We start from the raw sequence: 25,259 nt of genomic DNA on the forward strand, positions 1-25,259 counted from the left end.
AACCCATGTAGGGGAAAAAAAATTAAATGCGGCCTAGTCTCCATATGGTACAGTGAGATACACCCTTTGCATACTGTTGTTGTATTTCGCTTATCAATAAAAACCCATTTAGGGGAAAAAATTAATTACAGCCTGTTCTGCATATGGTACAGTGAGATACACCCTTTGCATACTGTTGTTGTATTCCGCTTATCAATAAAAACCCATTTAGGGGAAAATAATAAATTGCAGCCTAGTCTGCATATGGTACAGTGAGATACACCCATTGGATACTGTTGTTGTATTCCGCATATCAATAAAAACCCATGTAGCTGAAAAAAATTAAATGCGGCCTAGTCTGCATATGGTACAGTGAGATACACCCTTTGCATACTGTTGTTGTATTCTGCTTATCAATAAAAAGCCATTTAGGGAAAAAAATAAATTGCGGCCTAGTCTGCATATGTTACAGTGAGATACACCCATTGGATACTGTTCTTGTATTCCGCTTATCAATAAAAACCCATTTAGGGGAAAAAAATAAATTGCGGCCTAGTCTTCATATGTTACAGTGAAACAAGGCACACAGGTCTTGCATGGTGGCCCAGTTATTGGTGGTGAAGTGGTGCTGTTCCACAGAGCGACTCATGCGTGCGTGCTGCAGCTGAAACTCCACTATGGCCTGCTACTGCTCGCACAATCTGGCCAGCATGTGCAAGGTGGAGTTCCACCTTGTGGGCACATCACATATGAGGCGGTGAGCAGGAAGCCGAAGTTACGCTGCAGCGCTGACAGGAGAGCAGCAGCAGGGTGAGAATGCCGAAAGTGCGCACAGATGGCCCGCACTTTCTGCAGAAGCTCTGACATATCGGGGTAATTTCTAAGGAACCTCTGCACCACCAAATTCAGCACATGCGCCAGGCAAGGGATGTGTGTCAAACCGGCTAGGCCCAGAGCTGCTACGAGATTTTGCCCATTATCGCACACCACCAGGCCGGGCTTCAGGCTCACTGGCAGCAACCACTCATCGGTCTGCTGTTGAATGCCCTTCAACAACTCCTGCGCGGTGTGTGTTTTTTCCCCCAAACAGGCAAGTTTTAAAACTGCCTGCTGTCGTTTACCCCTGGCTGTGCTGAAGTTGGTGGCGAAGGTGTTATGCTGACCAGATGAGGAGGCGGTAGAGGATGAGGATGCGGAGTAGGAGGAGTTAGGAACAGGAGGCAAACTGAAGCGCTCTGCAATCCTTGGTGGTGGAAGGACATGCGCCAAACTGCTATCCGCCTCAGGCCCAGCCGCCACTGCATTTACCCAGTGTGGAGATATAACATCCTATACCGTGCTTACTGGTCCACGTATCCCTAGTTAGGTGGACCTTGCCACAGATGGCGTTGCACATTGCACACCTGATTTTGTCACCCACTTGGTTGTGCAGGGAAGGAATGGCTTGCCTGGAAAAGTAGTGGCAGCTGGGCACGACGTACTGTGGGACAGCCACCGCCATAAGGCATTTAAAACTCTGCGTCTCCATAAGACGGAATGACAGCATTTCAAAAGCCATGAATTTTGAAATGCTGGTATTCAGGGCCAGGGATCGCGGGTGGGTAGGGGGGGTACTTCCTCTTCTGATCCAGTGTTAGGTAGATAGAAAGCTGAACGCTCCCACGGGATATTGTGGAGATGGTTTTTGGTGACCCAGGTGGTGTTGTCTACAGAGGTGGATGAAGAGGCCGAGACTGCAGCAGCAGAAGAGGAAGCAGGAGGAGCCAGAGACCTTTCTTGGTTTTTGAGGTGTGCACTCCACTGCAGCTCGTGCTTTGCACTTAGATACCTGGTCATGCAGATTGTGCTCAGGTTGAGAAGGTTTATGCCTAGCTTCAGGCTCTCATTGCACAGCATGCAAACCACTCGTGTCCTGTCATCATCACATTGTCTGAAGAACTGCCACGCTGGGGAACTCCTTTTACCTGGCTTTGGTGTGCTCAGTCCCTTGCTGCATTGGGCAGTAGCATGTGTAGTGTCTAGGGCACTGCCGCTCCGCTTTTGCACCCTGCTCCCTCTTCTGCTGTGCTGGTGGCTCTGTGCAACCACCGCCTCTTCCTCCAAACTACTCAGGTCAACTGCATGACGTTCATTCCATGTGGGGTCGAGGACCTCATCGTCCTCCACATCGTCTTCCACCCAGTTTTCACCCCTGCCCTCCTTGTCGGTCTCCACAATTCGGAATTCTGCAGCAGTTGGCACCTGTGTTTCGTCATCATCCGAGACGTGCTGCGATGGTCCTACCATGTACTCATTTTGAGACATAAGTGGTTGGGCATCGGTGCACTCAATCTCCTCCACTTCTGGGGCAGGGCTAGGTGGATGGCCCTGGGAAACCATGGTAACAGAGTCATCAAAAAGAAGAAGAGACTGCTGCATGACTTGGGGCTCAGACTGCTTGGCTGATTTGCAAGGGGGTGAGGTGAAAGATTGATGGACATTGGCTGCAGGTGCCAACGCTGACCTTTCAGCAGAAGACTGGGTGGGAGACAATGTGAAGGAACTGGAGGCACTGTCAGCAACCCAATCTATTATCGTCTGTACTTGTTCTGGCCTCAACATTTGTAGAGGCGCATTAGGCCCTGCCAAATGCTGCTGTAAGGTTCTGTCACCTACTCGCAGCTGAGAAAGGTGTTTCACTTGTGCATGTTGCTGGTACAGATCGACCACGTCCTCTCCTCGCAACAGGAGCTCCACCAGCAGCACCAAGACCCAGCACTAACATGGTGGAGCAGTATGTGTGCACACGCCTAGACGTACTGAATGACGGGTCTGCCCCCTTCAACTTCTGGGTCTCCAAATTAGGCACATGGCCTGAGCTTGCCCTTTACGCCTTGGAGGTGCTGGCCAGTGTATTATCTGAATGCCTATTTAGCACGGCTGGGGGCATTATCACAGACAAGCGCAGCCGCCTGTCTAGAGCCAATGTGGACAAGCTCACATTCATTAAAATGAACCAGGCATGGATCCCACAGGACTTGTCCGTACCTTGTGCAGAATAGACATGTATACCGGCCTTACCCAGCCATTGTTGTATTTGATCTTTATAACTCTTTTGGGATGTACACTAATTTAAAAAGAAATAAAATTAAAAACAAAAACCAGTGTTGGCTACCTCGTCCTCCTCCACCGCCGCTTCCACCTACACTGCCACATCCACCACCACCTCAACCTCCTACTCCATATGGGCCTTGTCCTCCTCCTCCACCGCCGCCGCCGCTTCCACCTACACCGCCATATCCACACCACTTCAACCTCCTACTCCATATGGGCCTTGTTGTTCCTCCTACATCATTCAAGATTATTCGTTTTTATTTTTCTGTTTTTTATGTTATTTTAAGTTATTTCCCTATCCACATTTGTTTGAAGAGCACTTGCCATGTTCTTAAGAAGATTTTGCTGCCATTTGCAGCCCTCTAGCCCTTTCCATGTGTTTTTTAGAGTCATTTTAGTGCTCAAAAGTTCGGGTCACCATTGACTTCCATGGGGTTCAGGATCGGGGTAAAGTTCGGTTTAAGTCCAGGTCACAAATCCAGACTTTTTTTTCAAGTTCGGCCGGACCCGCTGAACCCAGACATCCAGGTGTTCGATCAACTCTACCCATAATCCATTGCTCAGGTGCAGTGAATAAATTACTGACGTCAATTTAGAAGGGGCGGGACGATTAATAGGTTTTAATTAAAATCCATAATTAATATTATTCACCTGCTGACCTGGGGATTCTGACTTGCAGCCTTTTGTTTGCAATTCTGTTACTCTACCAGGTATTAACCTTGGACTCTCTCTGGCTAACTAACTTCTATCTGAGTTTGACAGCTCTTTTATAGGGCTCTGACATCGCCCTATAATCCATTGCTTTAGGCGCAGTGAATAAATTACTGACGTCTGCAAAATTATACATTTTCCCCTAAATGGGTGTTTATTGAATAGCAGAATAGAACAACAGTATCCAAAGGATGTATCTCACATGTACAGATTCAGACTAAGCCGCAATTTAATATCTTTCTGTCCCCTAAATGGGTGTTTATTGAATAGCAGAATAGAATAACAGTATACAATGGGTGTATCTCACAGTAACATATGCAGACTAGGCCGCAATATAATTTTTTTCCCTAAATGGGTTTTTATTGAAAAGCAGAATAGAACAACAGTATCCAACGGGTGCTGGTGGTGCCCTGGCTGCGTTGGTGACCTCCTCTTCCTCCTTTGCCTTCGCCTTGTGCTTCCACTGTGCCCCCGCTGTCAGGTGTGAATGCCACCAGCATCGCTTCTCGACCTTTTGGCTAAGATCAAGTGTAGTATCTGTTGTTATCAGTTATATGGGGGCCACCCTGCTGTGAACATGGTTCCTCCTCCTCCATCTCCTCCTCATCCTCCACCTCGTCATCCTCCAGAACTGTGCCCTTGCTCGACAATTGTGTACCTGGCGTTTGTGGGTGCAGGAACCCACCCTCGGAGCCACTTGTGAATGACTGCCCTGAAAAACTTGGAAATGATCACTGCTCCGGATGCGGAGGCGGTAGAGGATGAGGATGAGGAAGCGGAGTAGGAGGAGTTATCAGGAGGAGGCAAACTGAAGCGCCCTGAAATCCTTGGTGGTGAAAAGAGTTGCGCCAAACAAATTTAAAGGGTGTATCTCACAGTAACATAATCAACAAACGCTGCAAAATTTTTAATTTTCCCCTAAATGGGTGTTTATTGAATAGCAGAATAGAACAACAGTATACAAAGGGTGTATCTCACACGTACAGATACAGACTAAGCCGCAATTTAATATCTTTCTGTCCCATAAATGGGTATTTATTGATTAGCAGAATAGAACAACAGTATCTAAAAGGGTGTATCTCACACGTACAGATGCAGACTAGGCCACAATTTTATTTTTTTCCCTAAATGGGTGTTTTTTTGAATAGCGGAATAGAACAACAGTATACAATGGGTGTATCTCACAGTAACATGTGCAGAATAGGCTGCAATTTAATAATTTTTCTCTATATGGGTGTTTTTTGAATAGCGGAATAGAACAACAGTATACAAAGGGTGTATCTCACACACAATGCAAAGGGCGCAGAGGAAAAGTTATACGCCTTGAAATATAGGTCCGGAGAGACCCGCCCAATCACGAGGAGACCCCTCTGGTAGACCAGGTTTAGGTAAGAATGAATCACCCTCATAAAAGAGTGCAGTAAAGTTATAATTTTAGCTCAAAAAGCTATTGAGTAATATGCAGCCCTAAGAGCCAAGAAGGCTGCCAAAACCGTGACGGTAGGGAGCAACTAGCGTCTCAAAAACTTTGCATCAAGCATGGCATGCTGAAAAGAAAATGGTGTGGAGAAGAGAAAGAAGAGACACAAGGTGGGAAAGGAATCAAAAGGAGAGTTAAAGAGAATATTAAAAGAAAGCAGAGGGGAAAGACCAGATCTTGATAAAGAGGGTGTGATACTAGCACGCACTGAGGAATGAGATCTTAGAGAGAGAAAGTGAGAGGAAGAAGTGTTCCTGACAGGTCCCTAAGAGCAAGAAAGAGCAAACTAGTGCAGCAAAGCATGTAATGGGGTTTTAGTAAACTCAGCCCATGGTTCCCACACCCCCTCGAAGAGACGGTGAGTATCCAGGAGTTTGCTAGCTAACAATTCTTGCGACATGATCCAGGAAATTTTTCTCTTAGCGCGCAATATGGAAACAGAAGGTCGCTTCCAAGCGCCGGCTATGGTCATTTTGGCTCCCAGAAGGATGAAGTGAATGAGACGTTTTTGATGCGTTTGGATGCGCCCGGAGTAGGCATGTTAAGCAGAGCAATCTGTGGTGATTGCACAATCGATAAACCCGTGACTTTCCTGATGATGCTGAATACTTTATTCCAGAAGCCCCTTATTTTGGGGCAGTCCCACCATATATGAACGACAGAGCCCAGGAGGGAGCAACCCCTGAAGCAGAGCGGGGAAGAAGCCGGGTAGAATTTATGAATCCTCTCAGGAACCATATACCATCTGGTGAGGACTTTGACACTTGCCTCAATAAGGGAGACATTCAGTACACCTTTATAAGCCGCAGACATGGCAGAATACCACAACTGTTCCCCCCATTCCTGTGAGAGGTCACCCTCCCATGCTCTGGCGTAACTAGGTTTCTGGTTGTTATAGGCAAGTGACCCATAGATCGCAGAGATGCCACCCCTCTGCTCCATGACATTACCACACCATGCCTCATATGGTGTTACCCTAGGAGGAATGACGTTGGATTTCCAGATGTAAGAAAGGAAATGGGAAATTTGTTGAAAGCGGAAGAGTTCAGTATCTGGCATTTTGAGTTTAGATTTGCAGTACGAAAGGGAGATCGGGCCCGATCCTGTAAAGAAGTGTCCTATTCTGTACAACCCCTTATCCAGCCACCATTTAAACGCGGTAATATTCTGGCCTGGAGGGAAATTGGGGTTTTGGAACAAGAGAGCCAGGGGTCGTATGGGGGAGGTGATTTCAGGTTTACCCCGGAGACTATCCCAGAGAGAGAATGAATGTGAGAGAGTAGGTGCTAGAATTGCTGGACGATACTTTGCTTGACACCACATCAGGTAGTCTAGCGTATGGAGAGGGACCGCTTTGCATTCCATATTGACCCAGTCAGGTTTTACCCCATGAGAATATATAACTGATAACTGCGCCAACTGTGCTGCTTGGTAATACCACCTCAGATTAGGAAGTCCTAGCCCTCCCTGTGCTCTAGTTCTGAATAAGATATCCTTAGAAAATCTGTAGCCTTTTGAGCCCCAAACGAACCTGAGAATTTGAGACTGGAACTTACGAAGATGAGTGCCATTGACGGAAACAGGGAGTGATCTAAAGTAATACAGGATACGGGGTAAAAGAGTCATCTTGACCGCATGCACCCTACCTATCCAAGAGATAGGTAGGTAAGTGTGACCAGGTGCGGAGGTCTGTTTCTAGTTTAGAGTAGAGTGGGGGAAAGTTAGCCTTATATAGTTGGTCTGTTTTTTTCGTTAGGGTGACCCCAAAGTAAGGTATAGACTTTTCGCTCCATGTGAATGGAAAATGATCTTTCAGGTTAGCTATCACCGAGGGGGGCATATTTATGTTCAGAGCCATCGATTTGGCCATATTCACGTGTAGTCCGGAAATAGTTCCGAACGATGTTAAAAGCCTACCAACATTGGGGAGGGAAATCAGCGGTGATAAATAAGAGTAAATCATCTGCGAACAAGGCGCATTTGTGAGTGCCCTGGGCGCAATGAACTCCATGAATGTTAGTGTCATTTCTGATAGCTACGGCTAGTGTTTCAACTGCAATTGCAAAGAGGAGGGGTGAGAGGGGACATCCCTGGCGGGTACCTCTTGATATCTGGAAAGAGTCTGAATAACAGCCTTGGAATTTGTCTTTAGCGTTGGGGTTGGAGTATAGCGCTTTCAAAATATTAACAAAATGTGTTCCAAAACCCCAAGTATCCAAGATAGAGAACAAGTACGACCAAGAAATGGAGTCAAAGGCTTTCTGCAGATCAATAGAAAGGAGAATACCCTCCTGGGGCGGACCCCCGTCCCATCCTCATTGCAACAATGAGATAACATCAATAGCACGTCGAATTTGATCGGGTCCTTGCCTGCCCGGGATAAATCCTACCTGGTCTTTATGGATATATTGGGTAATGAAGGAGGAAAGTCTGTTAGCCAGTATCTTTGTCAGTATTTTGAGGTCATTATTTATAAGCGAAATCGCTCTATAATTACTAACCTCGCTAGAATCTTTGCCAGGCTTGGGTATTACCGTAATAAATGCCACATTGAGGGAGGAATCTAGTTGTGGGTTTGTGCGAAGATCATTGAATAGCCTTGCTAGGTAGGGAGCCAGGATCGGACCGAAGGATTTATAGTATGGGATCGAAAAGCCATCTGGGCCAGGTGCGGAGCTACTCTTAATATCTTTAATGACTAGTTCTATTTCTTCTGCCGATATAGGGTCATCCAATAGTGCACGATGGTCATCAGTTAGTTTAGGGAGAGGAATAGAGGCTAGAAACGAGTGGAGTTGAGAGTGGGGTGGGTCAGGAGCCTTGCTGTAAAGATCAGTGTAAAAGTTTTTAAAGGCCTTCGTTATATTCTGGGGATTGCGAGTACCAGTACCATTCAGGAGTTTCACTAGAGGGGGAGCTTTTTTTTTTTTTTTTTTTTTTTAAATCCAGATTAAGCAGACACATATGCACTGAGCTTGCATTACATGGCTGCTACACACCGCACGCCTAACAGGTTGGATACTGTTGTTGTTCTATTCCGCTAGTGAATAAAAAAAAAAGCCCCATGGCAATGTCTGGAATGATATCAAAACCACCTAAAAAATATGTATAAAAAATGTCCATAGAAATATATATATATATATATATATATATATATATATATATATATATATATATATATATAAATAAATATATAAATAATCACATATGTATATAGTTAAATTTACCTGTTAAAAATCAATCCTTATTATTAAAAGCGTTAACGTCCCAATCCACATTCATACCGTGTGGCCAATATAATTTAAGCTCATAAATCCAATACGTCTCCAAACGCGAGACGCCTCTGACAATAGGACCTCCCCTCCATGGGGGTATGTATTTATCTTTAATTTGGAATAGAATGCCATTGCGATTTTTTTTATGATAGCGGAGATAATGCTTAGGGACACTATGGTTAGTTGCTCCCTTTTTAATATTAGCGATATGCTCATTAGATCTCACTGAAAAAGGGTGTATAATACATCCTATGTATTGTTTCTTCTCAGTGCAACCTCATCTTTTATATTTTACCAAATAAGTCTATAATATATTACATATGTGTGCCCTAAAATTAACTAAAATTGTATCTTTTTATTAAAAGCATAAGATTGCATTTGGTAAACCATTGCACTAGTATCATGTGACAGAAAAAGATGATACAGCAAGCATTGTTCCTCCAGGGTCTCTGCTTTCATAAAATATACTGTTTGGGGGTTTTACATAATCTTCAGGCCTAAAATTATTTTTTAAACATGTGTTCAAAAATAAAATAAAAAGCTCCAACAGTGAAAGGGTTAAACACCTCTAAACTAAACATGAACCTAAATTGGGGGTGATGTTTGTGGTGGAAAGACGTGTCTGGGCACATTGTGTTCCAATACTAAACTGACCGAGTATAAAAAGATACGAGGAAACTTTCATTCAACCCTCTCACCTTATACTTTAGTGTGTGTGGATTTATTACAGGTTTTTTGTTATTTATTTTAAAAGAGAAATCCATGTCATGTAATGCTTGAGCCAAAATGTAGACTGAGATAAACACTCTATAGGATGTTTTCTCATCAGGAAAATGTAAATTAAGTGAAAGTGTCTCCAAATTGCAGTTCCTAATAGGATTTCTATTTGTGAGTGGAATAAGGAAATTTTTAATTTGGTTTTTTGAAAAGCATCCATATTGAGTTATGAGAATATCCTCCATCAGGGGGTCATTTAAGTGGCTGGATAGGTTAAAACTATTAAAATATTCCTGCAATCCTGTTATGCGGAAATAGGGGTATGTGAACACCAAGCTGCAGTTATTGAAATAAAAAAAAAAATATTCCACTTTTTGACCAAGAATCTGGTAGAATAAATGTTTTCTCCGTGTAATAAGTGACTTTACTCAACAAAAACTTGTAATAAGTCAGACTAACTGAACCACAAATAATAAGAACTTCCGTAGTTGAGGTTTGCAGCTCTGGAGGAATTTTATCATAATTCTCTTTAGACACCAGAATCTTGAATTCAATACAAATTCCATGATTAGATAAATGTTTGCTGAGTTGTCGGATCTCCCTCTCTCCGTATTCATCATCAGATGTAAGGATCCCGACCCAGTTCCACTTCATCCTTTCCAGTAACTTTGCTATGGCCACATATTGCATCTCATCATCCGGAACTGTCCGGAAAAAGTTTGGATACATCTTTCTATCACTCAGTAAAGTGTCTCTGGCTCCATAACTAATCTAGGAAGAAAGAAAACCATCTGTATAAATAATGTGGAACTCTAAATATCTAAATGGAATAGAAGGAAACATAGTCCTAATTGTTTTTTAGAGAGCAACAAACAGAAGTTGTCTTCTGAGATTTCTACAGTATAATAGATCTATAAGAAGATTGTAGTGGTGCTTTTATATCACCGGACCAACCAGATGAAGATGGAAGAGTAAATGTAATATTACATAAATGATTACAGCCATCAGTGAAAGCTGATAACATGACATTAAGAGTTCTTCCTCCTGTAATCCCACTTAGGGGTCTCCTGCTCATCAGTTACTGGACGGACACTCCCACTGCAAGACTGATTTTTGCTTTAGCTGGAGGTGGACAACCAAGTATAAACCCAAATACCAGCTCAGCTCCTGAACCTGTATACCCTGTATGGACCAGAGCAATTTTTACATTTCCACAATGGTTCTGTCTATTCACCCATAATTTCTTCAGATAACAAAGTAACATACTATACAGGTATATATATATATATATATATATATATATATATATATATATATATATATATTTGTTTATGTATATATATATATATATATATATTTGTTTATGTATATATATATATATATGTGTGTGTGTTTATTTATACAGTATCTCACAAAAGTGAGTACACCCCTCACATTTTTGTGAATATTTTATTCTATCTTTTCATGTGACAACACTGAAGAAAAAACACCTTGCTACAATGTAAATGTAGCACTGCCCCCTAGAGGAGTGCTGAGAATTGCACTTTCTGGATTCCCCTGGGTTACCCGTAGCAACAGTCTGTGGAAACGTATCACTTTAAATGCTTGGCTCAGACAATGAACAGTCCAGGGGATTTTTTTTGTGTTTTTTTTAGAACTGGGATGGGAGAAGGGATGAGTGGGATACTCCAACTATGAACTATGCACAATTCTAAGGACAACTGACTGTAGTGTATTTGGCATGGCCGCTGCTTCACCTTGCCACAGAAGTGAAGATAGAAAGTATGATCCTGTTTAAGTTATTTTTCAGGGTCTAACTTGGCACCCCCTTTCTCACTTGCTGTGTGTGCTGAACTCCTGTCCACTGACACTCCACTGGAGCGGTCCCCCTTCCTGGGCAGACCCCTGGCAAGCTTCCCAGTACTTATGGACACTGTTTTTCTCAAGGTTGCTTTGCCTCCAACTCCACTTGTCAGCTTTCCTGTGTCTCCTGGCTCAGCTCCACACTCCTGGTTCACTAGTCCCACCGCCTGTGACCACCTTCAACAGCAAACAGGAGGAGAGACAGCCGTCACTCTCCTCCTGGAACCATGCTTCTCACCCAAAGACCCTTTGTCACATGTGCCCTTGGCTTTTATAACATATCCCAGGATGCACCACTGTTTGTGCCAACCCATTGGGATAGCTACAAAGCCTGTGTGTCACTGGCTGGGTTTCCTCCACTGTCAAACAGGCCCCCCTATTGGATACAGTGGGGACACTCCCTCAGCCCAGATGAATCACACCTGGACACATGCAAAAGGCATAACTATTGATCAGGCTCCCCTGTTAAGCAGATGGAGCAGGCTATATTTTCCTGCTACTCCCCTGTTAAGCAGGCAGAGCAAACTACGCTCTCTTCCTAGCACCTATCTAGGAGGGTGCTACATCAAGTAGTGAGTGTACAGCTTATATAACAGTGTAGATTGATGTCCACTCAAAATAACTCAACACACAGCCATTAATGTCTAAACCGCTGGCAACAGAAGTGAATACACCCCTAAGTGAAAATGTTCAAATTGGACCCAATTAGCCATTTTCCCTCTCCAGTGTCATGTGACTCGTTAGTGTTACAAGGTCTCAGGTGTAAATGGGGAGCAGGTGCGGTAAATTTGGTGTTATCACTCTCACTCTCTCATACTGGTCACTAAAAGTTCGACATGGCACCTAAAGACAAAAAACTCTTAGGATCTGAAAAAAATAATTGTTGCTCTACATAAAGATGGCCTAGGCTATAAGAAGATTGCCAAGACCCTGAAACTGAGCTGCAGCATGGTGACCGAGACCATACAGCGGTTTAAACAGTTTAACAGGACAGGTTCCACTCAGAACAGGCCTCACCATGGTCGACCAAAGCAGTTGAGTGCACATGCTCAGCATCGTAGCCTGTCAGTGCTCAGACCATACGATGCACACTGCATCAAATTGGTCTGCATGGCTGTCATCCCAGAAGGAAGCCTCTTCTAAAAATGAAGCACAAGAAAGCCTGCAAACTGTTTGCTGAAGACAAGCAGACTAAGGACATGGATTACTGGAACCATGTCCTGTGGTCTGATGAGACCAAGATAAACTTATTTGGTTCAAATAGTGTCAAGCGTATGTGACGGCAACCAGGTGAGGAGTAAAAAGAGATGTGTGTCTTGCCTACAGTCAAACATGGAGGTGAGAGTGTCATGGTCTGGGGCTGCATGAGTGCTGCCAGCATTGAAGAGCTATAGTTCATTGAGGGAACCATGAATGCCATCAATGATCCCCTCTCTTCGGAGACTGGGCCGCAGGGCAGAATTCCAACATGATAACAACCCCAAACACACCTCCAAGATGACCACTGCCTTGCTAAAGAAGCTGAGGGTAAAGGTGATGGACTGGCCAAGCTTGTCTCCAGACCAAGCATCTGTGATGCATCTGTGGAGCATCCTCAAGGTGAAGAAGCGCAAGGTCCACCAGCTCAGTGATGTTGTCATGGAGAAGTGGTAACCTGTGAAGCTCTGGTAAACTCCATGCCCAAGAGGGTTAAGGCAGAGCTGGAAAATAATGGTGGTGAACAAAATATTGACACTTTGTGCCCAATTTGGACATTATCACTTAGGGGTGTACTGTCAGAATATTTATACTGCTCTGAATATAACAGTGTCTATTTATGTCAATAAGCAAAGATCAGTGAGGTAGGAGAATCTCAACTTATTTCCACAAATCAATATGTAGCGAATCCTTTTTAATTGATTAATTTCTTTTTAAAAGCATATACCAATCTTAGTGAGTACAGTCTACAGTAAGGAATATATAAAATATTTATTCACAAGACATGTATTCACAATAAATGATCAAACTGGAAATGACACAAAAAGATAACTCTACATAAAATGCAAACTTCAAATGATAAATGCAATGTCATATGTAGCTCAATAATGAAAGTAAAAATAAAACAAAATGAAAGCAAGATTACCTTTTCTCCAGGTATAGCATAAACCATAGGTAAGTTTTCTATATAAACAGACCACAATTGTCTGCGAATTGCGTAGCTGAAAGTCATTCCACTGCAGATGGAGCGAGAATAAGCTATGCAAAACGTAAGACTTAAAATTGCAAATAATGCACTAAATCTGATATTAATAAAAATGTATAAAAACAAAAATCAGCTTTTTAGAGAAAAATCTACTATGGTTTATACGGCTGGGATTGTAATCTTATTACACTTAAATATGTAATATAAAACATATAAGGAAGGAAATAAAAAATTTTTAATAACATCAAATAACACAAGGTATATATTTATCACACTTAAGATGGCTGCTAGCTTCAAATGATTGTTACCAGAGTCCTTTAGATGGATGCCTTCTTAAAATAGTGGCTTCCCTCCAAGTTTCAGATAAATGATGGAGCAAGATGGAGTATGTCTAGATGAGTATATCAAGGGATGTATTAGTGTGTATGTTGCAAGTGTAAATGGTGTTGTCAGTATGTGTAATAATGTGTCCTATTACATCTGGGTTCTCCTTTTTATATGGTATTGAACAAAGGAGGACTATTAAAATTACCATAAGTTAAACCCAGAGGGAGGAACATTATCCCCATTGGTTGGGATATTCTATACATTAACTGGTGAGGTCATAGTCACGCCTCTCCTAATAACCCAATATTTTGTATAATAAAATTAAAGGATGATTTCTTTATATTCAAGATTAACCATAAAAGCAACATAAAAACTTTAAAATAAAAAGTCCATACTCTTAGTACATACATAAATGTCCATCTATATCTCCATCATTCATCTTGGCAATTATTGGATCTGGTAAACCATTTATAAAGATAATTATTAATACAATATAATATTTTTATATTGGAAAATACTAAATTATCCCAAGACTGCATTTGGTATTATCTCCAAAGGGGGCAACATTGTATTGCTTATTAGATTCAGTGGTTAGAACATACAATAGCCCACTATTTAAAAATAACCTTTGACCTGTCCGGCCAGTGAAAGTCCATTAATTATTTGAATTCCGACATTACTGCTTTTAGGATTTATATTACCTTAAAAACTTAAACACAAACTTACATAAAGTGAGGTAATTAGTATTTACTCTTTATCTAAATAAAATTACTATGTGCAAGAATATAAAACCAAAATGTGATATAACATTCCTAAATATATATGTATACATATACGTATAATTATTACTCATGTTTTCTTACATACGATATAATGCATCTGTGAGGGATTAGCTCGGTGGTAGGCGTATGGGTGACCCCTTTGGGGGTGCGTTTTCACAGAGATAGCCGATTAGAGGTTGAAAACAAGACTGATTTATTCATGCAATTTACTTAACACAATTGCAAGCATCAAAACAGCCAAAATAAAATAAAAGACAAAATAAATCCTTGCCTCTGTGGGCGGCTACCTTCTCACGCTGGAACCTACCTAAGAAGTCTTTCCAACCTACTGTTGGGCCGACACTGCTGATCCTACAGCAGACACTCGAATGTCCATTTGTTTGCTTTTCACACAGCACAAACATTGTCCATTGAACATGTCCCTTTGTTTTCTTTCACACAGCACATGTTCATTTATAACAGGATCCTTTACTCTTCAGATTCTTCACATTGAACACAGTTCATTTAACAGGTCCCTTTACTCTTCACACTCTTCACATGGAACACTTTGTCTTCTCACCTTTGAGACGTCTTCACTCGTGGTTACCCTCCTTAGCTTCACATCGCTGTAGGGGGTCTTCTCCCATGCTCACCAGCTTGTCGGGAGGCACACATCCGACTGTCCCCCTCTCCCAGCCCACACGGCGACAGGCGGCAGCAGTCCTTCTCCCATGCCCACACAGCGTCGGGAGGTACATGTATGTCTGTCCTCCTCTTCCCAGCTCACACAGCGACAGGAGGCAGCAAACAATAGGACTTTCTCTGAACAAATTATAGAGCCTTAACTCCCTCATTCTGAACAGGTGAAGGCCTTTCAACTTCCTGCTGGCTAGCTCTGTAGCCAACACCCTAAATTAATTAATGGACTTTCTAAATCAGGTGGAAATGTATCTCCTTCCTGTGACTACATTCCCAGATTTAGCTGACTTCCTGTCACATACCCCCCCCTCTTGTTTCAACCCTAGGGTTGGGACACATATTTCCAGGCACGCATGTGTCAGGCACTGCTGACTCACTGATAAGCCTCCTATTATCCTCAAGCTTCCGGATGAAACTGTTTTGTCATCTTCATTGACGGATTTCTCATAAATGCCACACAGTTTGTCTCTCATCTCATATACACATTCTTCAACTGCATTTTTGGCATCATTTTGCTCCTTCTCGTTTCTGTCATCTTCATTGACAGCTTTCTCATAAATGTCAGACAGCTTGTCCCTCATAACCGTCTGTCCAATCCACCATGGAGGACCGTGATCCATAGGCAACTCAATTGGGCTAGTCTTAATGTCTTCAACATTCTTAAGACGCCTCTCTCTGCAATCCATAAATGTTTTCCACAAAACTTTGAGAACCTTTGCTTCACTAAGCTTTGTTCCAAGTAGGGACTCTTGACATCCCTCTGTGACTTGAGTTGCCTCTCCATACAGCTGTACACAATCATTGACTTTTTGTTGTAAAAGGGAATGATCTTCCTTCTTGAGCTTTGCTTGCTCTAAGATGCTGTGCAGAGGATTTTCCAATTGAGACAACAGGCTGTCACACATTTCTTCAAAGTGACCCCTGTTCCTTTTCCCAGAGATATCAATATCATTCACCAAACATTTCATATTCATAGGCAGATCTGAAGCATTTGCACTCATCAACTTCTTAAACTTTTCGCCCTCCTGAGCGAGTCGCAGTAAAGGCCTACTATTTGATTTGATATTCAGTTTATATTTCTTGCCAAACTCTTCACAGAAGAAGCCAACCAGAACATCATCAACTTTCCTTCCACCAACATAGGGGTCAAAGGCAACAACACAGTTGAACCCAGCGATCTGGGTGGTATCCATTATAGACCTCCTCTCTGCATCAGTGAAGAAGCATGGAACTGCAACACATTCTTTTACAGGTTTCTTCAATGCACTTTCTGCTGAACTATTTGACCGCTCAAGGTCACCTAGTTCTTTTTCTCTATCTGAATTCCACATGGAATGCATCTCAAGATCACGATCAAACTTCTGCCACCCGTCTTTCACCAGTTCCATTTTGGAAACACTCCCTGAAAGGCACTTATTCATTTGCTTCACGTTTTCACCAACAGCCTTAGTTTTCTCCACTAGGTTTTCAGCCTGAACTGAGAAATCACCACATTTCTTACTCAGCTCCTTTGTTTGCTGAAGTTCTAATGATACATTTTCCAATGCTTGAAGTTTTTGAAGGAACGGTTTATTCCAAAGGGGTGATTCAAGCCACATGTCGTCACATTTCTGAGGCTCACTCAGGACAGACCCCAAAACACTGATCCTTTTAAAAACTGCATCAGGCACACTATCCCCTCTTTGGGACAGATCCTCTGTTGCCTGGAATTCCTCTTCCAGTTCCTGCAACGGAATCTTCATCTCTTCTAGTTGCTGTTCTAAGGCTCGCTTAGACTTTTCTAGCTCCTGAACGCTTTTCACAACATCATCCTTGGAGCTGACCAATTCTTCCATTTCTGTACGCAGCTGTTTAACACTTTCTAGTTCAGCCTTACACTCTAGAGCTTCCTCCAAAGAGCGAGCCAAGAACAGGGCTTTGCTCTCGTTATCACGCACCTCCGTTTCTGCACGTGCGCGTTCTTCTGCATATTTTGCAGACACATTCTTCTCTTCACCAAGCATCTGATCAAACTTCTTTTTCACATCTTCAACACACTGTAATGAACCAACGCTTTCTTCCATGCGTTTTTTCATAACCGCTATCTGCGCTTGCAATGTTGCGACTTGCTCTGATAGGTTTTTCTTTGCTTCCGCCTCCTCTTTTAATTGTTCCAGGAAGCCATTTTTCTCATCTTCCATTTGTTTGAGCTTTGTGCTTAAACTCAGCCTTTGACACCTCTCTTCCTGTAAGAGTTCCTGCGTGTCTTGCAGCTGCGATTCCAAGATAGAAAAATCTTCCGCAATTTCTCTAGATTTGCTGTCTGCTTGAGAAAGCTGATTTGTAACATTGTCCAACTCAACCTGCAGTCGGTTTGCCTTCTCTGACAGCTTAGCACACAATCGGTCACCTTCTGACACCTTGACTTGCGATTCCAGAAGCTGTGCCTCTACTTTTTCCCTCTTATGTTCACAATCTTCTTTTCCCTGCATAAGAGCCTTCACCTCATTGGCTAGCATCTGGGAATAAGAATGTAATTCTGCCACACAGGCTTCTTTCTCCTTTAACTGCTGCTGGACACGTTGGGCTTCCCCTTTCCAACTTTCACAGTCCGCACGCCATTCATTTACCACATTGCTCAAAGTAGTGAGCTCATACACAGTACTCAGTAATTTAGCCTCTCTTTCACTTTTCTCGTTGTCGCTGAGAGACAATGTCGTTTTCAGAGCGACATTCTGTTCCTGCGACTCCTGCAGGTCTATTTTTGTAGCTCCCAAAGACTGAAGACTTTTTTTCAGCTGATTACGCAACTCCAACATATCAGCCATACTTTGCTTCTGCAAAGTCTGAATTTCACTTTCCTTTTCCATGAGGATGGTATCTTTCTCCATTATAGTCTCTCTGCGTTTTTGCAACTCGACCAAAAGAAGAGCAGTGGATTCTTCCCACTGTAACACATGAGACTTGAGTATTTCATTCATTTCCTGCAAGTTTCTATGCTCCATTTTAAGCAATTCCAAGGCTTGTTCCTTTTCTTCCATTTTCCGTTGCAAGGCATCCAACTCAGCCCTGCACACATACTCGGTTTCCTCCAAACCGATGGCCTCCATTGGCTGCTGGCGTCTCTGTTTCCAGCCTGCCATGCTCTCTTGATGAGCCTTTTGTTGAGCTGCAAAGCTCCGCTGAAAATCCGCATTTGCCTGCTGTTGAGCTGCATTTGCCTGCTGTTGAGCTGTATTTGATATAATCAGTTGTTTCAACATCTCCTCCATTTTGAGCTTACTTTTCATCTGAGCACACTGCGTCTCCATAGCAGTTTCATCAGTGTTGCTAGGGACAACAACCTTCCTCTTTAGTAGACTCTCTTTAGGCATGGATGGGGCTGGTTCAGACGGTAACATCCCCTCCATCCATAGAATCCGGTCTCTCATTTCATCTATCTTTGCATTCTTCAGGCGTTTTGAACGCCCCATCTTCAATAACTCCACAAACAAATTTTTCACAGTCCAGCAAAAATTTTTCAGACCACTGTCTCTTTAACACATGTAGTTTTTCTCTCTCTCTTGCAAGATCTCTTTTCCTGCACACACAGTTTGTGCAGTCACTTGCACCAGACACAACAAAGTTCATCAAATAATTTTGAGACCGCTGTCTCTTTAAAACACTTTTTTTTTTCTGTCAGGATCTTCTCTCCTGCACACATAGATTGTGCAATCTCATGCACCAGACAAAGTTCATCAAACATTTGCACTTCCTTGCAGGGATCTCTGCTTATGCCCACTGCATACCTCCACCATATGTGAGGGATTAGCTTGGTGGTAGGCGTATGGGTGACCCCTTTGGGGGTGCGTTTTCACAGAGATAGCCGATTAGAGGTTGAAAACAAGACTGATTTATTCATGCAATTTACTTAACACAATTGCAAGCATCAAAACAGCCAAAATAAAATAAAAGACAAAATAAATCCTTGCCTCTGTGGGCGGCTACCTTCTCACGCTGGAACCTACCTAAGAAGTCTTTCCAACCTACTGTTGGGCCGACACTGCTGATCTTACAGCAGACACTCAAATGTCCATTTGTTTGCTTTTCACACAGCACAAACATTGTCCATTGAACATGTCCCTTTGTTTTCTTTCACACAGCACATGTTCATTTATAACAGGATCCTTTACTCTTCAGATTCTTCACATTGAACACAGTTCATTTAACAGGTCCCTTTACTCTTCACACTCTTCACATGGAACACTTTGTCTTCTCACCTTTGAGACGTCTTCACTCGTGGTTACCCTCCTTAGCTTCACATCGCTGTAGGGGGTCTTCTCCCATGCTCACCAGCTTGTCGGGAGGCACACATCCGACTGTCCCCCTCTCCCAGCCCACACGGCGACAGGCGGCAGCAGTCCTTCTCCCATGCCCACACGGCGTCGGGAGGTACACGTATGTCTGTCCTCCTCTTCCCAGCTCACACAGCGACAGGAGGCAGCAAACAATAGGACTTTCTCTGAACAAATTATAGAGCCTTAACTCCCTCATTCTGAACAGGTGAAGGCCTTTCAACTTCCTGCTGGCTAGCTCTGTAGCCAACACCCTAAATTAATTAATGGACTTTCTAAATCAGGTGGAAATGTATCTCCTTCCTGTGACTACATTCCCAGATTTAGCTGACTTCCTGTCACAATCTTTAACACTTATATATATTTTAAATGTCTGATAGAGTACACTGGGCTATTGTCCATTGTTGCAATACTTACAGACAGACTGACCCTACCATGATGTCTTATCTGATGAGATGTCAATGTATCACTTATTTATGACAAAAGGAATACTAAGATCTCTGTTGAAATTCTAGACTCTTTTGTAAGGGACATTTTGCAAAAGAACACATATGAACTTTCATTCACCTCCAAACAAGATGGAAGCTGTGCTTTTCAAAATCCCTATAATAATTCCATTTTTATTTATTTTATTTAATCCCCAATAATACCGACAGTACTCATTTTAGTTTCCAGCAGTTTAGACATTAATGGCTGTGTGTTGAGTTATTTTGAGGGGACCGAAAATTTACACTTTTATACAAGCTGTACACTCACTACTTTACATTGTAGCAAAGTGTCATTTCTTCAGTGTTGTCACATGAAAAGATAGAATAAAATATTTACAAAAATGAGAGGGGTGTACTCACTTTTGTGAGATACTGTATAGACCAAACTAAAAACACACTTCCATCTACTTTGATCCGTCTTTTCAATAACTTCCTTGCACTGTGTACAAACATTGTATCAATCCCCAAAAACTACTTTACCAGAAACTACAGGACATATAAGATTCAGACCTACAAGGCTTGATACTCTATATACTGTATACAGTATATTTGATAGAATTATGCAGTGCTTCCACTTATACTATATATCCATACCACCACCATGTGCACAGTAATCTCCCCGACTGCTCAATGGAATATGAAATAATACAAAAAATCAACAACAACAAATATGTGTTAAAATGCAGATGGAAGGCTTATTGGAATCTGGAATCCCCCTTTTAAAAATAAGAGGGCCTCCAGATACCCCCCCCCCCCCATGTGAATGAGTAAGAAGGACATACAGTAGTAGTAAATATTTATGTGGGAGGGGGGGCATGTCACATTGAAATAAAACCTGATACCACCCCCCATTACATCATAATAGCCAAAAGGGAGAAAGAGAACCCCAAGTTCCCAATCAAGGAGCCTGGAGTGGGGGGGGGGGGGGGGTGTTTGGTGTGTCATATAATACACAGAAAGGTAAATATATAAACTGTTACAAAATATTTATTAGTGTATAAAATATGATACAGGTTTGTAAATTACACAATGTGTCAAAATGGTCCACTACATTTTTAAATTTACAAACCTATATCACTTTTCAAAAGTATTGGGACGCCTGCCTTTACATGAACTTTAATGGCATCCCAGTCATAGTCTGTAGGGTTAAATATGGAGTTGGCCCATCCTTTGTAGCTATAACATCTTCAACTCTTCTGGGAAGGCTGTCCACAAGGTTTAGGAGTGTGTCTATAGGAATGTTTGACCATTCTTCCAGAAGTGCATTTGTGAGGTCAGGCACTGATGTTGGATGAGAAGGCATGGCTCGCTGTCTCTGCTCTAATTCTTCTCAAAGGTTTTCTATCTGGTTGAGGTCAGGACTCTATGAAAGCCATTAAATTTCCTCCACCCCAAACTCGCTCATCCATATCTTTATGGACCTTATTTTGAGCACTGGTCCAAATCATTTGGTGGAGGGGAGATTATGGTGTGGGGTTGTTTTTCAGGGGTTAGGTTTGGACCAGTGCACAATGCAAGGTCCATAAAGACATGGATGAGCAAGTTTGATGTAGAAGAAGTTGAATGGCTTGCATAGAGTCCTGACCTCAACCAGATAGAACACCTTTGAGAAGAATTAGAGCGGAGACAGCATGCCAGGCCTTCTCGTCCAACATCAGTGCCTGACCTTACAAATGCACTTCTGGAAGAATGGTCAAACATTCCCATAGACACACTCCTAAACCTTGTGGAAAGTCTTCCCAGAAGAGTTGAAGATGTTATAGCTGCAAAGGGTGGGTCAACCCAATATTGAACCCTATGGACTAGGACTGGGATGTCCTTAAAGTTCATGTGTGTGTAAAGGCAGGCGTCCCAATACTTTTGGTAATATAAGGTATATACAGTATCTATCAGGGGTCTCCAAACTATGGCCCTCCAGTTGTTCAGGAACTACAATTCCCATCATGCCTAGTCATGTCTGTGAATGTCAGAGTTTTACAATGCCTTAATGGGACATGTAGTTCCGCAACGGCTGGAGGGCCGTAGTTTGGAGATCCCTGGTGTATATATATATATATATATATATATATATATATATATATATATATATATATATATATATATATATATATATATATATATATATATATATATATATATATATATGTGTATATATGTGGATCCATCTTTTATCAGGATTTGTATATTTTATACACTAATAAAGATTTTGTAACATTTTATATATTTACTTTTCTTTGTATTATATGTCACACCAAACATCCCCCTACTCCAGGCTCCTTAAATGGGGACTTTGGGTTCTGTTTCTCCCTTTCGACTACTAAGAGGGACATAGTACTAGGAATCGACCGATATCGGTTTTTCGTTACCGATATTTTGGCCATTGCATATCGGTATCGGCCGATATTGGCCGATATTTTGAACATTTAAAGTTTTGCAAAGTAAACACAAATTTCGACACAAATCTGTTACTGAACATGTAAATGTTTGTTTATTAACATTTTTAACATTAAGGGCTCATTCTTCACATCTTAAGTGCATGAAAACTCATAGGAAAACTGCACTTGCAGGGACATCAGTTTCACATCATCTGATTGTGAATGATGCCTAAACTGCTGCAGTAGTGCACTCACTCACTGCAATCATTTTTTAATCACTACTGCAGTGCAGTCAGTGCAAAACTGCTAGAAAAAAAGCTAGACAAACAGCTAGACAGTGGATTGGAGGAGTCAGTGGACTACCGCTGCAGTAGTGCACTCACTGCAATGATTTTAAAACACTAACTGCAGTCAGTGCAAATTAAACTGCTAGAAAAAAAGCTAAACAACAACAAACAGCTAGACAGTCGATTGGAGGAGTCAGTGGACTACTGCTGCAGTAGTGCATTCACTGAAATTATTTTAAATCACTGACTGCAGTCAGTGCAAAACTGCTAGAAAAAAAAGCTAGACAGTGGGGAGTCAGTTGACTACTGCTGCAGTAGTACACTCACTCACTGCAATAATTTTAAATCACTACTGCACTACTGCAGTGACTGCAGCAGTGATTTAAAATTATTGCAGCAGTGAGTGGCGCACTACTTCATCACAGTGATGAGCCGAACACCCCCCAGGTTCGGTTCGCACCAGAACACCGCGAACAGAGGAAAAGTTTGTTTGAATAAACAAACCCCATTGAAGTCTATGGGACTCCAATCTTGAAAATCAAATGGCCTCATTTTGAAGGCTTAAATGCAAGTTATTGCACCAAAAAAGTGCATGGGGGTCCGGGTACTGACCTGGGGAACATTTAGCAATGAAAAAACAGTTTTTAAAAATGATCGTTTTTAAAGGAGCACTGATTTACTGATTTTAATGAGGCTTAAAGTGAAACTGCAAAAATTAAAAATTCCTTCAAATATCGTGCCTGGGGGTCCCCTGAATGTGGCTGTAAAGTAGTGCATCTCTACGATGAATGTAGCCTGCTGCAGCAATACTGACATTTCTAAAGTAAAAAATGTCATATACAAATATAAATACAGGTGGTTCATATAGGTGGTGCCTGAACACCGTAACCAAGCTCTCACAGTGACTCTTGCTGGGTGCAGGAACGGGACCTGCTGATAAGAATTCCATGCAGATTTGAAATTGCATGAGCTACACAGGTGCCAAAAATTGGGCCTTTGCTGTTGGTGGTGCCTGGACACCGTAACCAAGCCCTCGCAGATACTCTTGCTGGGTGCAGGAGCGGGACCTGCTGGTAAGAATTCCATGCAAATTTAAAATTGCATGAGCTAAACTGGTGCCAAAAATTGGGCTTTTGCTGTTGGTGGTGCCTGAACACCGTAACCCCTCACAGTTAGCAGAGCAGAAGGACAGGGCCTGCTGTTAAAAATGGCATACAACATTTAGATTGTATGCACCTGTCATACAAGTGCAGAAAAAAATAGGCCTTGGGGGTTGGTGGTGACCTAAACCAAAAAAACGGTTGGAAGCTAGCAGAATCAAGGTGGAGGAATAGGATAGGCAGCATATGCAGTCTTCAAGGGATGGCAGACCCCTAGAAAATGCAATCAGTTACATCAGCATCAGGGGCTTTTTGGCTCTCGTTGATCCAGGACTGGATCATTTTGATAAAAGTCAGCTGGCCAACAGAGTCTGTGGACAGACGCACACTTTTGTCCATCATAAAACCTCCAGCAGCACTGAATGTCCATTCGGAAAGCATGCTGGAAGCAGGACAGGCGAGTAGCTCCATTGCATATTGAGCAAGTTCTGGCAAGTGGTCCATCCTCAAGACCCAGTAACCCAGTGTATGCTCAGCTGGAAAGGTCTCTAAGTCTGCTCTTGCTCCTAGATAATCATGCACCATATGATGGAGACGCTGCCAATGGCTGCTTAAACCTAACAGCCCTGGGTGCTGCTGAGGACAAAAGAATTGTTTAAAGGCATCGGTCAGCCGTCCGCCTTCTCCACCGCTCCTCCTTTGGCTGAACAATGCCTCAGAAACACGTCCAGAGAATGTTGACCTGCCAGTGTCTGGAAAGGTGGTACACCATTTTTTTTCAAGGCCTCCTCAAGATGTTTCATCCTCTGCTCCCTCTACAAAGGCAGGATGAGCTCTGCAACTTTTACCTTGTAACGTGGATCAAGAAGGGATGACAACCAGTAATTATCCCTCTCCTTGATAGCACAAATCCTCTGGTCCTTTGGCAGGCTTTGCAGAATCAGGGAGCCCATGCATTGTAAGTTGGAGGAGGCATGAGCTTCTGAGTCCTCTGGGTCACTAAGGGTGACATTGTCAGCAGGAGCAACCTCTCCCCAACCACGTACAACTCCTGGGGTTTCTGGGGAATCAAAACCATCCCTTGAAGACTGCTGTATGCTATCCTCTTCCTCTACATCCATGCTGCCAAAATTCTCATCCTCTTCATCCTCTTGCTCCTGTGTGTTTTTTGGCCCTGCAGGCATGATATCTGCATAAAGGGGGCCATGTGAAGAAAGGAAGTCCTCCTCTTCCTGCCACTGTTCTGCCTCAAGTGCCCTGTCCATGATTCCACGCGGTGTGTGCTCCAGCAGGTAGACTAGCGGGATAGTGTCACTGATACGTGCATCGTCCCGGCTCACCATCCTTGTGGCCTCCTCAAATGGTGACAGTGCGATGCATGCATCCTTAATCAAAAGCCACTGGCGTGGTGAAAAAAACCCAAGCTCCCCTGACCCTGTCCTTGTGCCATACTCGCACAGGTACTGATTGATGGCCCTCTGCTGCATGTGCAGCCGCTGCAGCATTGCCAACGTTGAGTTCCACCTGGTGGGCATGTCACAAATGAGGAGGTTGATGGGCAGGTTGAATTCCCGTTGAATGTCAAATAAGAGAGCACTGGCATTGAAAG

General features: G+C 42.7%; 1 pseudogene across 1 annotated transcript; it reads right to left on the minus strand.

The window, feature by feature from the left end:
• Window positions 1–9,182: 9,182 nt before the first annotated feature.
• Window positions 9,183–9,984, minus strand: LOC309561663 (extracellular calcium-sensing receptor-like; annotated as a pseudogene). The gene has a single exon. The product of its transcript is annotated as an extracellular calcium-sensing receptor-like (transcript).
• Between the last annotated feature and the right edge of the window lie 15,275 nt (window positions 9,985–25,259).

Source organism: Pelophylax lessonae (genome assembly GCF_965119305.1).
Source record: "Pelophylax lessonae genome assembly, chromosome: 1".
In the NCBI taxonomy this organism is placed as follows: domain Eukaryota; kingdom Metazoa; phylum Chordata; class Amphibia; order Anura; family Ranidae; genus Pelophylax; species Pelophylax lessonae.